Source organism: Canis lupus, chromosome 14 (assembly GCF_048164855.1).
Source record: "Canis lupus baileyi chromosome 14, mCanLup2.hap1, whole genome shotgun sequence".
NCBI classification, from domain to species: Eukaryota; Metazoa; Chordata; class Mammalia; order Carnivora; family Canidae; genus Canis; species Canis lupus.
The window spans coordinates 8,830,763-8,846,063 of NC_132851.1; the positions used below are offsets into that span (position 1 = coordinate 8,830,763).

The 15,301-nt window shown below is 36.0% G+C and overlaps 1 long non-coding RNA gene across 1 annotated transcript in view; it reads left to right on the forward strand.

The window, feature by feature from the left end:
- The first annotated feature begins 8,638 nt into the window (after positions 1 to 8,638).
- The window catches only part of LOC140603361 (uncharacterized), a 56,875-nt gene continuing 50,212 nt past the window's right edge, over positions 8,639 to 15,301 (forward strand). The window contains exon 1 of the long non-coding RNA XR_012006339.1: positions 8,639 to 8,802. This is a non-coding gene — a long non-coding RNA (uncharacterized lncRNA). The remainder of the gene's footprint in view (positions 8,803 to 15,301) is intronic.

The following is a 15,301-nucleotide window of genomic DNA, read 5'->3' on the forward strand; positions in this document are numbered from 1 at the left end:
GAATGGAGGTTGCTAATCAGCTGACCTTCAGATGGACGAGGTTATCTTGAATAATCCAAGTGAGCCAATGTAATCACAAGGGTCCCCATAAGAGGAAGAGGGAGGCAGAAAAAAGTAGAGAGATGGTGGTACAAGGGAAAGAGCCTCAAACTGAGGAATGCCATCAGCCTCTGGATGCTGGAAAAGGTAAAAAACTGTGTTCTTTCCTAGAGCCACCAAAGAGAAATGCAGTCCTACCAATACCCTTATTTTCATCTAGTGAAATTCATTTTACACTTTTGGCTTCCAAAATTGTCAGATAATAAAATGTGTTGTTTTAAGCCACCAAATTTGTAGTAACTTATTAAAGCAATAGAAAACTAATACTATTATTATTATCCATAAAAAAAGGCTAGTTGCTTACCAAAGTATGCCCCTCCCCTTCTTTAATGCAAAGATTTTGCTGGAAATAGCTGCAATGTCAAAAATCCAGAAATAGCAAATTAAAACCATCAATTTAATAAATAGTATTTAGTAAGAGTCTATTGCAAATATAAGAAGAGCTCTATAACTGGAGGCTTTCAAATTCAAAGATATGAAGGTCAGGGGTAATGATGTCACAGGGTGGCTTGTAAAACAAAAATGAAGCTGTTAACTTTTACAGTGGAGGTTTCCACACAGCAGGGGATTGGTTAAAAGTAATTATCTCATACCATTTTCTGGAAAATGACTTAATTTTTTTTATGATTGTCAGAAGCATTTATAAGAAATAACCTAACTTTTGCTCATATTTATGAAATAAAATTGATTTAGTTTTGCTTACATGGCTAAAGTGTTTTATGCCTTCTTGGGGAATTCTCAAGCCTGGTCTCCATTTTGCATTTGTTAATTTTAACAATTCCCCACTTTTGGTCCTTTTCTCGGCAAGCTGAGAGCTTGACCAGCTAATACAGCATTCCTCTTAGATACTACTGCTGTTGTAGCCAGCCCGAGAAATCCCATATTTGCTATTTTCACTAGTTGAGTCAGGATGGAGTGTCATGTAGTCAGTGTCACCAACAGTTGCGTTGTCATCATAGACCTAAGAGGTCAGATCATTGAGTTTTTGCACCTGTCCAATCCTAATAGATATCATTTGATGTGTGAGTGTCTGCTGAAAAGCATAGGGGATATAATGCACCAGAGGGGATATAATGCACCAGAGGGGATATAATGCACCAGAAATGTTAATATGATCACTAGAAGAAGAAGAACCGCCAAGAACTGAAAAATTTCCTAGGAATCAATATTTAACCAATTAAGTAAATCAGATGTGTTATAATAAGACTCAGGTTTTACCTAAGTCAAATTATCTTCTTTTTTTCTTTTGGATAACGTGTAATTGGGTTTCCACTTTTTTTCTGAATTATTTGCCTAGGTATAACATGATGTATTAGCAATCACATATCCTCATAATTACTTAGGACAAGATGAACATGAGGATGTTTTATTTTAGGAAGTGGTGTCGCAGGTGAGCATCTACCCAAATTAGGTCTCCAAATGATGTGAGCAATCAGGTAACTTAATGAGAGGCATTTCTATGGAAACAAGAAAAACAAAGGTTAATTTTAAACAAGGGTCAAAAGGTTAACAAAGGTTAAAGTTCAAACACTAAGCTCAGTTTCTGGGCTTGGAGAGCAGTCAGTTGAGAAAATTTCTAGATTTGAGTTGGAAGCATCTTCAGATGTTAGAAGAAAGATGGCATTTTCAGTCTGATAGATTTTCCTGTTTGCAGTTTGACTGTCTTTGAAGGTAAATTTGGTATTCTGGTGAACTCTCTTGAGTGGCCCATACAGTAACAGACATGAAGGTTGTCCATATATGATATGTTGTGGTGGTTTCTCTCAAGTTTATAAGTAGATAACAAAAATCTCAAACATCATTAACAGGACTAGAATCTGATAATAGGTATACTACAGTTTTCTATTGAGACACATTTTTTAATAGTCCTCCCATTCTTATCAAAGATATTTACAGTGAAACACATTTGTAAAATAAGGCTCATCTTATTAAGCTTGGCTTGATTATTTATGCAAGTGAAGGAAGAATAGTAATTCTATGCATATTCTCAAATACATTTCAGTCAAAGCTTTGGTCATATCTAAGGGGTTTTATTGTCTCTGTAAAGTCAACCTTCGTACTTTAAAATTGTTGGGTAATAAGAAATTTCTGATTACATCTTTAAAGTCTCTCTAAACTAAGAAGCCAAACTAAGCTTTTTTATACAAAGAGAACAGATTCTTATTGAACCTAGGTAAGTACATATATTGTCATGAAAACAAGAATATTAAGAATTCCTGAATTCTGGAAGAAGAAAAAGATAAATGTTTCAACTTCTGTTTACAAAGTATATTTTAACAAATTGCTGTAAGTTATAGAAAGCTTTAAAAGAGGAGAAATGAGGTCCTTTAAATCTGGAAAAGAAAACATTAAAGAACCAGCAATGAAAAAAAAAAAAAGAACCAGCAATGTTTTAAATGAAGTAATAAATATTATAATTCTTCTCATCAGTTCATTCAGTCTTCTGTAATTCTTCTTTTGCTTCATCTTGGGTTAGCAGCTTTATGAGTCAATTGGTTTCATTTAGAATTTCAGAAATTCTTATCTAATTCAGTGTAATGATCTTAAAGTTATCAGAGATCTATATTCTAAATACTTGTCAGGATCCTTTCCATTAATCTTGAAGATGAAGCATTTTTATATGTAGTTCATTGTAAATGCTTTCAGAGAAGAATTGAGAGTAACACGAGTGTCTATGAGTGACAAAAGACTTAAAAATAGCCCTGATTAAAGATCTGTTGAGTTCATACACACACATACACACACACACACACACACACACACACATACACAATGATGCAATTGATAGTAAATTTGGTTGTTTTGTGTTCTACAGTATTTCAAAATAATAACTGGAATTATGACTGGTAATATTACATCAGGACATTGAAAGTTGAAGAATTTCACATAATTTTTAAATTATATTAGTAATATGTACTCATCTAAATATAATCTAAGGGTTAAACATTACTTTTTATTTGACAATGTTTCCCATGCAATTCAATGTATCTACTAAGTGTAAATAAATCAATCTCTATTTTATAAGGAGAGAAAGCAAATCTTTTGAGATTTTCCAGAGCCCCTCTGGAAAGGTCTAGTTAGTTTGAGGTCAAGGAGATGTCATCCAGAACTTGATTTGGGGAAGGTTGTCAAAAATTTCAAAAGATTGAAGACCTTTGATCAAACAGAAGCATAAGTCACTGTAAAACAAGACTTAGTTATCCAATCAGTGACAATAAAAAGATCTCATAGGCAAGTACAGAAACCTTTCACATAGTTGTAAAAAAATCTTAACTCATTTAGTATTAAAAAGATTCCATTTTTCTAAGTAATCAAAGACCCGATAAAGACAATGTGGAGCACAGGAAATATTTTCTAAGGCACAGAATCTTTGTTTCCTGGACAGGTTACCTTAAAAATAAAGAAAAACTTTCTCTAAATTTCTAGTGAGTAGACCAATAATGTAAAAACTGCATGGCTTTAAAAGAAAATTAAATTCTAGTTTTGTATTTGCACATTATTCAGTTCATTTTAAAATGAGCTTGAAAACCCTTATAAAATCTGTTCAATTTAACCAGCTTTGAACTCACAACATAAATTTCTTTTCCACAAACCTGCAACTTTCTGTATTCGTTTAGGATTTGTCTTATTTTCCTTCTTATTTTAGAATAAGGAGACATTTTATTTTAGAACTTACTCTCTTTTTCCTTAACAAAAATACCTCTTCTCTTCCTTGAATACTCTTCATATAGAAACACATCTTGTTTTCTTACCATATTTTGCATATAAAGTTGTTTCCCTTCACTCATTGTTTCTAGTAGTTCTATTTTTACATGTTGATCATAAATTTTAAATATTTGTAATCTTTACTTTCCAGTGAAAACTAGGAAACAGGCAATTATCTGTTTATTATATATTAGCATCTATCTACCACACTCTAGCAACATATTGTAGATTAGTAAATATATACATAATTAAAAATTTGTTTTAAAGATTTTATTTATTTATTCATGAGGACACAGAAAGAGAGAGGCACAGACACAGGCAGAGGGAGAAGCAGGCTCCATGCAGGGAGCCCGACGTGGGACTCGATCCTGAGTCTCCAGGATCACACCCTGGGCTGCAGGTGGCGCTAAACCTCTGCACCACCAGGGCTGCCCATCATTTCCTTTCTCTAAATTATCTGTTTTTAACAATTATGCTTAGATTAGACATCAAATAGCTAACCATGATTTTTTTTTTTTTTTTTTTTTTTTTGCTAACTATCATCTTAAGTTCTTTTTCTGGCTGATAAATTTTGAAACAGAGACAGCATGAGCTTATTTGACTAGTAAACCCAGGTAGAAAAGTTGCATGTTTGCACTATATTTAATGTTGACAACTCAGAAGTCATGTCTGCTTTTATTAAATCAACAGACTTAAACTAGGTTTTATTTATTGGCAATTATCCCAGATCATGTGACCTTGAAAATCATTTGGGTCTGTTTCTATATTTGAGCATTTTAGGAATACTGACATAAGTGATTATTTTCCTTTAAGCCAATTAATAGAATTTTAAAAAATATTACATATATATGATAGACATATGGACAGACACAGAGGTCTTGTAGCTCTCATTTTTAAATTTTAGCTATGCCTCAGGTACAATAATTGTAAAACTCAGCAAAATAGCTGGATTTAAATTGTTTCTGGCAGATGGACTCTGTCAAGGTTACCTGCTCAGAAGGCCAACATTCTTTTTAACTGAAGATTGATTATTTGCATGCTGTAAAAATCCTTTCAGAGCTATTTTTGCAGTTATCTTGTTTTTTAAGAGTGGCTACATAGCAAATAATGTGTTCCATTGTTTGCGAGGTTTGGGATCCTCACTTTTCAAGGGTGCCCTGTAAGGTTGACTATCTATCTTATCTAAGTTAAATGTTTCCCAAAGTAGCTGCTACAATTCCAAATTATCCAAAATTTTACCCATTTTGCTTACATGGCTTATGTGGTTTTGTCTGCTCTGAGAATTCTCCAGTCCCGTTTCCTTTTGTCTTTAATACTGCTTAGACCAGAGCTCCATTTTCCAGCTCTTTGCCTCTGGGGAACCATGGCCTGTTTGGTTAAGAAGCTTGTCACTGGGACAAAGCATTTAAGTAGGAGGTGTTCCTTCTTTTTCTGGGGCTAGATGCAAAGGACCCTTAACTATAAAGTATGGAAAGCTTTGATTCCTGGATCACAGTCTGGATAAAAAAACTTCTGCTGACCAGGAACAGCTGTAATGGACTGTTATATAAATAAGAAAAAAACTTTGCATAAACTGCTGATGTTTAAGGATTTAGTTGTTAAAGCAGCCACCATTATTTCAGTTGGAGGTATTATCTGCCAGTAAATTCCCATTTGTGGTATATCACTGGAAAACTGGCTGGAAACCTCCTTCCCTCTTACAATCTTTTCATCTCTTCAGGAAATTGCAGGGGCTTCTTCAGATCTTTTTGTGAAGTAGCTCTAGTAGTTATCCTTTTAAGCTCCTTTAATCTTCTTGCTGCTGAAATCTCCAAAGACCCCAAAAACTCAGGGAACACCTTTACTAAACTCTGAGACTACCAAATATTTCAGATCTTTGCCTTGGGACCATGGGAAGAGACTGCATTATGGAATTATAGATTGGAGGAGGAAGTGATACTGTTTTTACCTCCTTAATGTTCAGATGCACAAAGTCCCAGGATTAAACATTTACATCAAGCCTGCTTTTCTGGTCTCCTGACACCCAGAGCCATGTCCTCACACTGTGCTGCTGAGTCTTCATCATTCTGGATGTTTCAGAAAGTGTGTGAATGTGAGCATTCATTAATTGACTACACTGTGATTGGGGGGCAGCTCTACAGGAGGTTGTGATTCAAACAATTAATTTAAGACAAAATACTGGGCTCTCAAAGCAAGCAGTCAGCGTATAAGGACTTGTGGCTAGAGTGGTCTGTGAACACCATTCTCAGCTTGCTGTCTCCTTTAGAGCCAAAGTATGCTCTTGAAGATAACAACGGGAACTAAAAGAAGATGAGTCCTTTTCCCAACTAAGTTTGGGACATCCTGAATTAAACAAGTTAAATGCATTTGTTATGTTTGACCTTATTGGAACTTTGGTCAATATATTTCAAAGTGAGAACTGCAGTATGCAAGTTTCCCAAATATTTTGATAATGGATTTGCATATATACATGTATATATAAAATATATGAGATTGGCATATCCTAGAAGGGTTTTGAAAATTACGTGGCTCATGATGCTGTTTTTTAGGAGCTAAACTTCTAGCTGGTTTATTATTCACCTTGCTTTTTTTCTCCCTTTATTAAATGATTTCAACTTAATTGCTTATGTATTCTCCAAATGTTGTAAGCAAAAGGGAAAGTAGAAACACTCAGGACTTCTCCTGGTTTACTGTTTTAGCTTGTCGAGGGTTGCAAAAAATGTTTTAAATTTAAACAGTCATACCCATGTTTTCTTGAATCTGGCATCTCCTTGCACAATCCAGAGACTAAAATGAGAATTCTGGTACTGGGGAAAACTTCTTGGAGAAAAGATATCTAATGAGGAATTGAGTTATGTTTCTGTGGGGTGGTGTTTAAGAGAATTTTTTTCTATTATTTCCTTAATAAATCCTAAATAAGAAATCCATTACTCTAGATGTGTGTTAGCTCAGGCAGCTGTAACAAAAATATGGCAGTTTGGGTGGTTATCTTAAACAACATAAATTTACTCTTCACAGCTCCAATGGCTAGGGAGTCCAGCAACAAATGCTGACAAACTGGAGTTCTAGTTTGCAAATGGACACCTTTTTGTTGTATTCTCACAAGGCAGAGAGAAAGAGGAAGCAAGCTCTTAGACCCTTATCACCTAATTATCTCTCTAAGTCCCCATCTCCAAATACCATCACACTGGAAATTAGGGTTTCAACATGTGAATTTTGGAGAGACACAAACCTTCAGTCCATAGCAAGGTGAGTTGTACAGGTGCATCTATTTTGGCTTTATGATGATGTGATGATTGATGACTCAGGTTAAGCAGAGACCACCCAAAAAAAACTCTCATATGGGTACTGCAGTAAAGATGGACAGTATGCCAACATAGAAGTCAGGAGCTGGGAGTGCTAGTTTATATTCTATCAGCTGAGCATGCTGAGTGACTCTGGGTCATGGCTTTTCTTTCCATATTGTGGGAATCTGCTTGCTATAGTGATGTAGGAGATTTCTGATTTAAAGATCAATGTTTTTTTTTAAAGCTTTGAGAATGAAACTGACATTAACATAAGTATCAGACTCAAAACCTATGATACACCCAATTTATTGGCAATCACGGCCTTATCATAAAGATGGATTGTTCTACTGAAAATATGAAAGTCCTGAATCATGCCGGTTGTACAGTTGCCAAAAGAACTCTTCAGAAAGAGTAGCCATGGAGACCGCACACCAGATGTCTCAAGGGGTGTATAGAAACATCTAAAAACTAACCATCAAAAGGATTGCTTAGCAAACACTAGAAAAGGTAAGAGTCTGTGCTTACCTTGTGGGTGAAATAAGAATCTTTTTGGTTGTTATTGCTAGTCTTGACAGTTTAAGCAGATGGCCTAAAGGCAAAAGTCCCAACCTCAGAGCAGGCTCTCTGTGACTAAGTTACAGCTGACATCTGTGGTCTGATCTGTGAGGATCCTGTAATGACCAAGGATCTTTAGTCTGAGTTTAGTGACAGTACCATCTCAGACATCCGTAGTGGCATGAAATGCTCTGCTGCCATCAGTTACGTTATTTGATGGTAAATCTATCTAGTATAACTTTAGAAAGACTGTACAGAGCCTTGCTAATAGTTTCATATGATCAGTATACAAAATATTTTCAAATGAAGCAACTGCTTCAATTGAAGCAACTGCAGATCTATACCAGAGAGATTTTCACTTTCTATATCCTTCATTCATGATTTCCATTATTGTCCAATCAATCTGGTTATATTAAATCTTGTTAAATTGAAAAATCCCAGCACTTATGAAATGATAAATATTTGTTGAATGAATTGTTCATCTATTAGAAACTGAGGCTTCTAATCTCTGGAAAGGAGAGTATTCATATTAAAAATCAATATTGAGGCATGTAGGTGAGTCAGTTGATTAAGCTTCCAACTCTCATTTTTGACTCTCGTCATGATGTCATCAGGGTCTTGGGATTGAGCCCATGTTGGGCTTAGCACTCAGCATGGAGTCTGCTTCAGAATCTCTCTCTCTGCCCCTCCCCCTGCGCCCATGCACACGCACTCTCTCTCTGATATAAAGGAATACAATCTTTTTAAAAAAATCAATATTAAAAGCTGTGCTACTCCTTGTCTCAAAATCCCATACTTGCAGTGTGCTCCTCCACTTCTATATAATTCTTCCCTACCATATTCCCTTTCCTTTATTTCCTTCCATTACATTGCTGATTTATTCTGATTTGTTCTGATTCAAGATAAACAATATCTGATTTGTTATGATTCAAGATAAACAATATCTGCTATCTAGTAGCAAGAAGCCAATGTGTAACTTCTGTGTCAAATGACTCCCTTCCAGATATTAAGGGTCCCCATTGCCTATTTGCTAAAATCAAACTGTCCTACTTATATGCGTAATCTGACTCCACCCTGTCCAAAATCCTCTCAATTCCTCTTTTTCTTCTATCACTAGCCTTGGACCATTCTAACCTTCCTCTTTATCAAATAACAGGTACGTTGGGAACTTTACTGCTAGAGTTCTTCCAGTCTTTCTCCTGGAATCACTTAGGCCTCAGCATAAATATTCTATCCTCCGAGAATATTGCTGTCTTTTCTGAGTTCTTATTCCCCTATTATTTTCTAACACTTCTTTCTCTTTGTTTCTTTCAAAGTTCTAAAGTTTCAAACTGCAAATAGGTCACAGTTCATAATTTTTTTGTTTTGTCTCCTTTGTTCATTTTTTGGCTTCAGTTTCCATGTTTGTCTCTTAATATTCTCATATACAGCTACTAGTGTGTGTTTTCGTATGTAGTTGATACTCATAATGCTTAATGAATAAGTTAGTAAAGAATGGTTGGATGTTCTATTAATTGTCCTGTAAATTTGAATTTATAGTTTCCGGGATATAACAGTTAAGGATTTTAGTTTTATAATGACAATAATTGAGATTTTGATGCTTTGAATCCCTATGTGTTATGATTTACTTTAGCAAATCGTCAGTTAGTTCTCATTTTTCCATTACGCAAAATGTTACTCTTTATTGATAGGGGACTTGTTTGCATTTAACCAAACACGTTTAGCCATTAGTCAATCATCAGAAGCCTAATCAATAATACTAATACGCAAGAAACTCTAGAGGACTTTCAGAGCCCACAAATTTTCGTTATTATATAATGCTATCTTTTCTTGCCAAATAGTAATTCCAGAACTCAGTGTCATTTTTAAAGACATTTTAAAGATAGTAGCTTATCTTTATTGCATTAAAGTAGAACGTTTTGAAATAGGACACTGACTCAATCAATATTTTAAATAAATGCACCCAGAACATAAGGTTTTCAGTTATATGACATTATGCTAAACCTGAGTGGATCATAAATTAGTATTTAAACTGTCTTATTAGTACAGTTTAAATACTGATAAGACAGTTTAAAGGTACAACATTAAATTATCATGGATAAAGAATTGGATTCTATTTCTTCAAAGGTTTTTTTCTCATTGCCAGGAACTCTTAATTACTTTGAGCTCTAAAAAATCCCATCTGCATCAACATTTCCCTGATGGCATTCCTATTTTGAACATGTCTTCTGAAATTATTTATTAAAAGATTGTTTTGAGGGAAGTAAAATGCAGTCTCAATCACAGCATAAGTAAATATCTCTTAAGAATGTTTAATCATTTAAGATTTTTTTTTTTGCAGAAAACAGAGGTTCAAAAGAATGCAATATGATTACTATATATCAGCATAAAAATGGATTCTACAATCATAAAAAGTATCCCTGATCAGGAGATGATCTTACCAACATATTTAGCCTTTTGCTCATTATTTCCAGAATGTGAAATAGTGCTATTACTGGAACCATTCTGGAAAGTATTTTGCAGGGGAAAAGGAAATGGGGTGCTACCAAACCTCTCATAATAATGATTGTGACGATAATAAGAGTCAATAGTTCTTGAGGGCTTGCAGTGTGCTAGACAGTGTGCTAACTAGTTTATATGCTTTGGTTAATTTAATCCATACCACAGTTATGGAGAAACAGTGATCCCAATTTGTGAATGAGAAAACAAAGGCTTTGAGAGGCAAACTCTTGCCTCACCACATCCCCAGCCAGTTGGTGACTGTAGCAGTCTGCAGCTAACCAGAGGAGCTGAAATGGTTGGGAGAAGGAGACATAACTCAAAGCTCCCTCACTCAGCAGAAAAAGACAGAATCCCTGAGGACAAGTAACAGAAAGGAGAAAGAGCAGCTCCAAAGATAATGTGGTCTTTTAGAAGAAAAAATAAATGAAAAATATTGCTTTTTAAAAAATTTTTAGACTTTATTTATTTATTCATGAGAGACACACACACACACAGAGAGAGAGAGAGAGAGAGAGAGAGAGAGAGAAAGAGAAGCAGAGACACAGGCAGAGGGAGAACCAGGCTCCACACAGAGAGTCTGACATGGGACTGGATCCTGGGTCTCCAGGATCACATCCTGGGCTGAAGGCGGCACTAAACCGCTGAGCCACCCCCGTTGTTAAAAAAATTTATTTACTTTATAGAGAGAGAGTGAGCAAACATGGAGGGGAGGGGCCAAGGCAGAGGGAGAGAAACTCCAAGCACACTCCACTTGGAGCCCAACTCAGGGCTTGATCTCAAGACCTGAGCTGAAACCAAGAGTGGGTTCCTCAACTGACTGTATCACCCAGGTGCTCCAGAAAGCATATTGGTTTAGCAGAGGGATGGCCAAAGAAACCCAGAAAGACGGTGGGCTCTTAAATACTGAGAGAATGTGTCCCACCTACATTGTTTTTATTAGTATGTGGGGAAACAGCAGAGTAGAAATGGGAAAGGCAGGTATGCTTATACCCTGGTTGTATCCTGATATGAGGTGAATTCTGGGAAGGCATCCTTCTTGAAATGGTAAGAGAAAAATGATGGGGGAAGAAGGTGGCTCAAGGGTATAAATAGGAACTGTTTTTGATTTGACGATTGATCAAGACATAATGGCTAATTTTTACTGCACTATGGATGAAGTTATGTAATAATCATTATAAATTTTGCTGTCAGGACTATTATCATTATTTTATAAAGGAGAAAATAGAAGTGATTTACCTGAGCATCCACAGCTATTCTATGGTAGGACCAACAATCCAACCCTGGGAGGCTGATGTCACAGCAGTACTACCCATCATCATGTTACAGTCTGCCAGATCATGGGGAGTGAGATTCTGAGAAGAGGCAAAGATAATGTTGCTGTTTTTAAACCTGCATAAATGGCCAGTATGTTTATTAAACTGGAAAGACCTTTATGTTCATTTTGCTTTGACTTTCATTTTTCAAGATGGGACTGAAGGACCAAAGAGGTAAAGTAACTTGCCTGAGGTCACATATGGAGCTCCTGCTGTGTGATAGAAGGAGCAGAGATTCCAACTTCATGAGACCAGCCAGGTCCAAGGCTTAGCTTTACCAGGTACCAGCTGGAAGCCACTTCTTATCCTTGGATCTCAGCTATATCATATGAAGGTAGCAATTCTGATATCTACCTGATCAGATGTCATTCTACCTGGAGCAGAATTTAACATGATACTAAGAATATAAGCTTCAAGATTCCTCACTACATAATTCCCTTTTAGGGATCCATGCCTAATTTTGTATTCACAATTTTAATTATTTTTTTCCACCAGAAATATATAAGCTTCACACAAAGGTTGGATCTGTTCTGGATCTCTTATTACTGGGGTGGTTAAGATGGCTTTGTTTATAAACCTGAGCTAAAAATCAAGATGATCTGACATCCAAGCCAGATTTCCTTCCATAGATAACAATGGATGCCTCTTCTCTCCTGTTTCCAAATTTCTGGAGCTCCTCTCACAATCCCTTCCTCTCACCCTACCTATCCCCTTTTCACTAATATCTGAGCACCCCAGACAACACACCTAGATAGTTTTATTGGCTATAAAAATAAACCTTTCCTACCATGAAAATACTGCAGGTGCAATCAAAATCTTCCTTTTCATTATATTTTCTTAATTTTCTTAATGTTAAATATCTTTTAAAGCCAACATGTGCAAGACAAATGCTGCCAAGTTTTAAATCCCATTTTTACAGCTTAGAAGAGGATATTGATTAAAACAAAGGACTAAGAAAATATGTAAAGGTGGATTTTGCAGCTGCTGGGCTGGCTCCTGACTTCCTGCACAGCCAGGCTCCCACTCTAGTCCTGTTTGGAATCTGAGGATGGAAGTTGTACCCCACGAAGCCTGGCAGACATTACTTGGGGAAGTGAGATCATAGTCACTAAAATTGATTTACTTCATAAATCTCAATTCTGAAAAAAATGTTTAGCCAAGGTTGTTAAAATGAAATATGGAATTATGAGCTATGTTTCAATTTTCATGGTGCTTCAGTTGAATTCAACAGCAGTTAAAATTTTATACCTTAAAAATATTTGCATATTTCACAAGTATAAATTCATCTCTGGATGGCATAAAGCAGACTTTCTAGTTAATGAAGTATTTCAAATGCATTTAGTCATCTCATAAAATAAAGAAAAATCAAATTGTTGAGTTTTAATCATCGTCAAGGATACTTGTCCAATATAGTTTCTTGCAGATGGTTAAAATCCCTTTTCCCGTAATGCCTATTGGCATTACAGCAAGAATAGTCTTAAAGTATGTTAATTATTTATATTAATTATTCAAATATGCTCCTCTCCTAAATAATAATTTGCCAAGTATTAGAGCAGTTACTCTGGATTTTCTGCTGCATATAAATGAGCGCATGAATGATTTAATTCCAACTCATTTAACTTCACTGTGATACTCATAGTGTTGAAAAGTTTAAAGAACAGGGTTTTATTTTGTTTCTTAAATCATGATGTGGAGAAGATGAGTGGGTAAGTAATATAAACATGATGCAGACTTAAAGTAGAGTGCTAGAGGGAATGTGTGTTGTGGTGCTTGTTTTTTGGATGCCCCAGAGAAATCCGCATGTCTTCTGAGATTGTCTTCTCCTCTCTCATCGCTCATCTTCTTAGCTCTGTGGGGTTCAGAGGTCAAACTACTCTGTGACTCCTGATTCTCACATCTCTTCAGGTCCTACTAAAAAACAGGGGACCAAAACAACAAAAAAACCTGTGCCTAGCTGGATAGATTTTTTTTCCTTTCAGCCTCAAGCCATCTGGCTGAAAGTCTGACTAGCATACAAACGAGAAACGTTTTCAAACCAATCAGTCCATAATATACAAATGTGTTCTGGTGTCCAGAGATTTCATTACAAGTTCCCAAAGCAAGGCAGTCATGACTTTCCTGAATCCCCACCCCCAGCAGCCTATGACTTCAATAATGAAGGATAAGATAGTCTTTCTTCTAATCTAGGCACAGCCAGAGTGCTTCCTGACAAATGTAAATAGATCCTATTACTGTTCCCCTTAAAACTCTACTTTGTGCTTAGAACAGAATTTAACCTCCTTAGCTGTCTCATAAGTTACTTCTCTAATCATGCTCCTCTAGTTCCACCTCATCCCAACTCAATTCTCTTCCTTGCTCACTTTATTCCCTTTCCTTAGCTGTTACCATTTCTGGGGAGTCAAGCTTTCTCCTTGCCAGAGGTCTTTGCAATTGTACTTCCCGGGGTCTGGAATCCTCTTTCTTGCCTCTGCACAAGTGGACATGCCCAGCCAGCTTCATAGCTCTTTCTTCCCCATCCAGTTAGTCTCCTTGGCAGCATCCACTTTCCTTCTCCTACGCCCACCTCTGATTTATCACAAATATTCTCTTGTTTTTGTGACTTGTTTGTACTTTATTGTCCAACTCCCGTTGAGGTTCTCTTTAGCACTTTGGCACCCAAAACAGCTCCAGGAACAATATATGTATTCACAAGTTTGTGCTGAATCAATTTAAAGAATATTTACAAATGGAGAGAATAAAGGAAAGAAGAAAGGGCATCAATGAATGACATGGTGAAGATTAGCCTTATCCCAAAAAACTGTAATATGGACACAGCAAAAAGCTCATTAGAAAATCAGAAAATATGCATTACATAATAACACTGAAGTATCCTTTTCTACATTTATGTTATTCTATTCACTTTTTCACAGATCTTTTTTTTTTTAATTTTTATTTATTTACGATAGTTACACAGAGAGAGTGCTAGAGAGAGGCAGAGACATAGGCAGAGGGAGAAGCAGGCTCCATGCACCGGGAGCCTGACGTGGGATTCGATCCCGGGTCTCCAGGATCGCGCCCTGAGCCAAAGGCAGGCGCTAAACTGCTGCGCCACCCAGGGATCCCCTCTATTCACTTTTTTAAAGCAATCTAAATATTGAGTAAATAAAATGGGTTTTAGGTGGGCTCTCTGCAATGTTTTTCTAAGAAATAATTCATTGTAGAACTTGGCCAAATTGAATCTTAAAATATTATAAACTCATCTCTTTGTTTCTGAACAATACAATTTTGGTCCAAGTTTTAAATATTACATTTATTTCAATTTTTTGGTGATGGATGTTACATGTACTTTTATATTTTCCTAAGTTTTGACTTTTAACAAAGTTCAGTGCCATATTCATGCTCGGAGGGAAAAAAAAAGTTAAATATCTTTTTGTTTTGTTTTGTTTTGTTTTTCAAACTCCATCCTGTCTTCTTTTTAAAAGAACTTGGTCAAATAGGTCTTGTATTACTTATGACATAGGCCAAGCTGTTCCAACAAAGAGATAACACAAATTCAGCTGCTCAAATAAGATAAATGTTTGCTCTTCTCTCATTTCATGGTCCAGAAGTAAGTGGTTCGAGGCTTAAAGGGAAGCTCGGAAAACCTCAATACATCCAAAGCAGCTTCTCCAGTTCTTTTCATCATGAAACCTGAGTCAAAGAAGGATTATATAGATGGAATTAAATAGACAAGGAAGACTATGTTCAAGTGAACAATGCTGATTGTATATTGAAAAGTTGCTAAGAGTAGATGTTGAAAGTTCTCATCACAAGAAGAAAAATATGTAACTATGAATTGATGGATGTTAACTTGCTGTAATG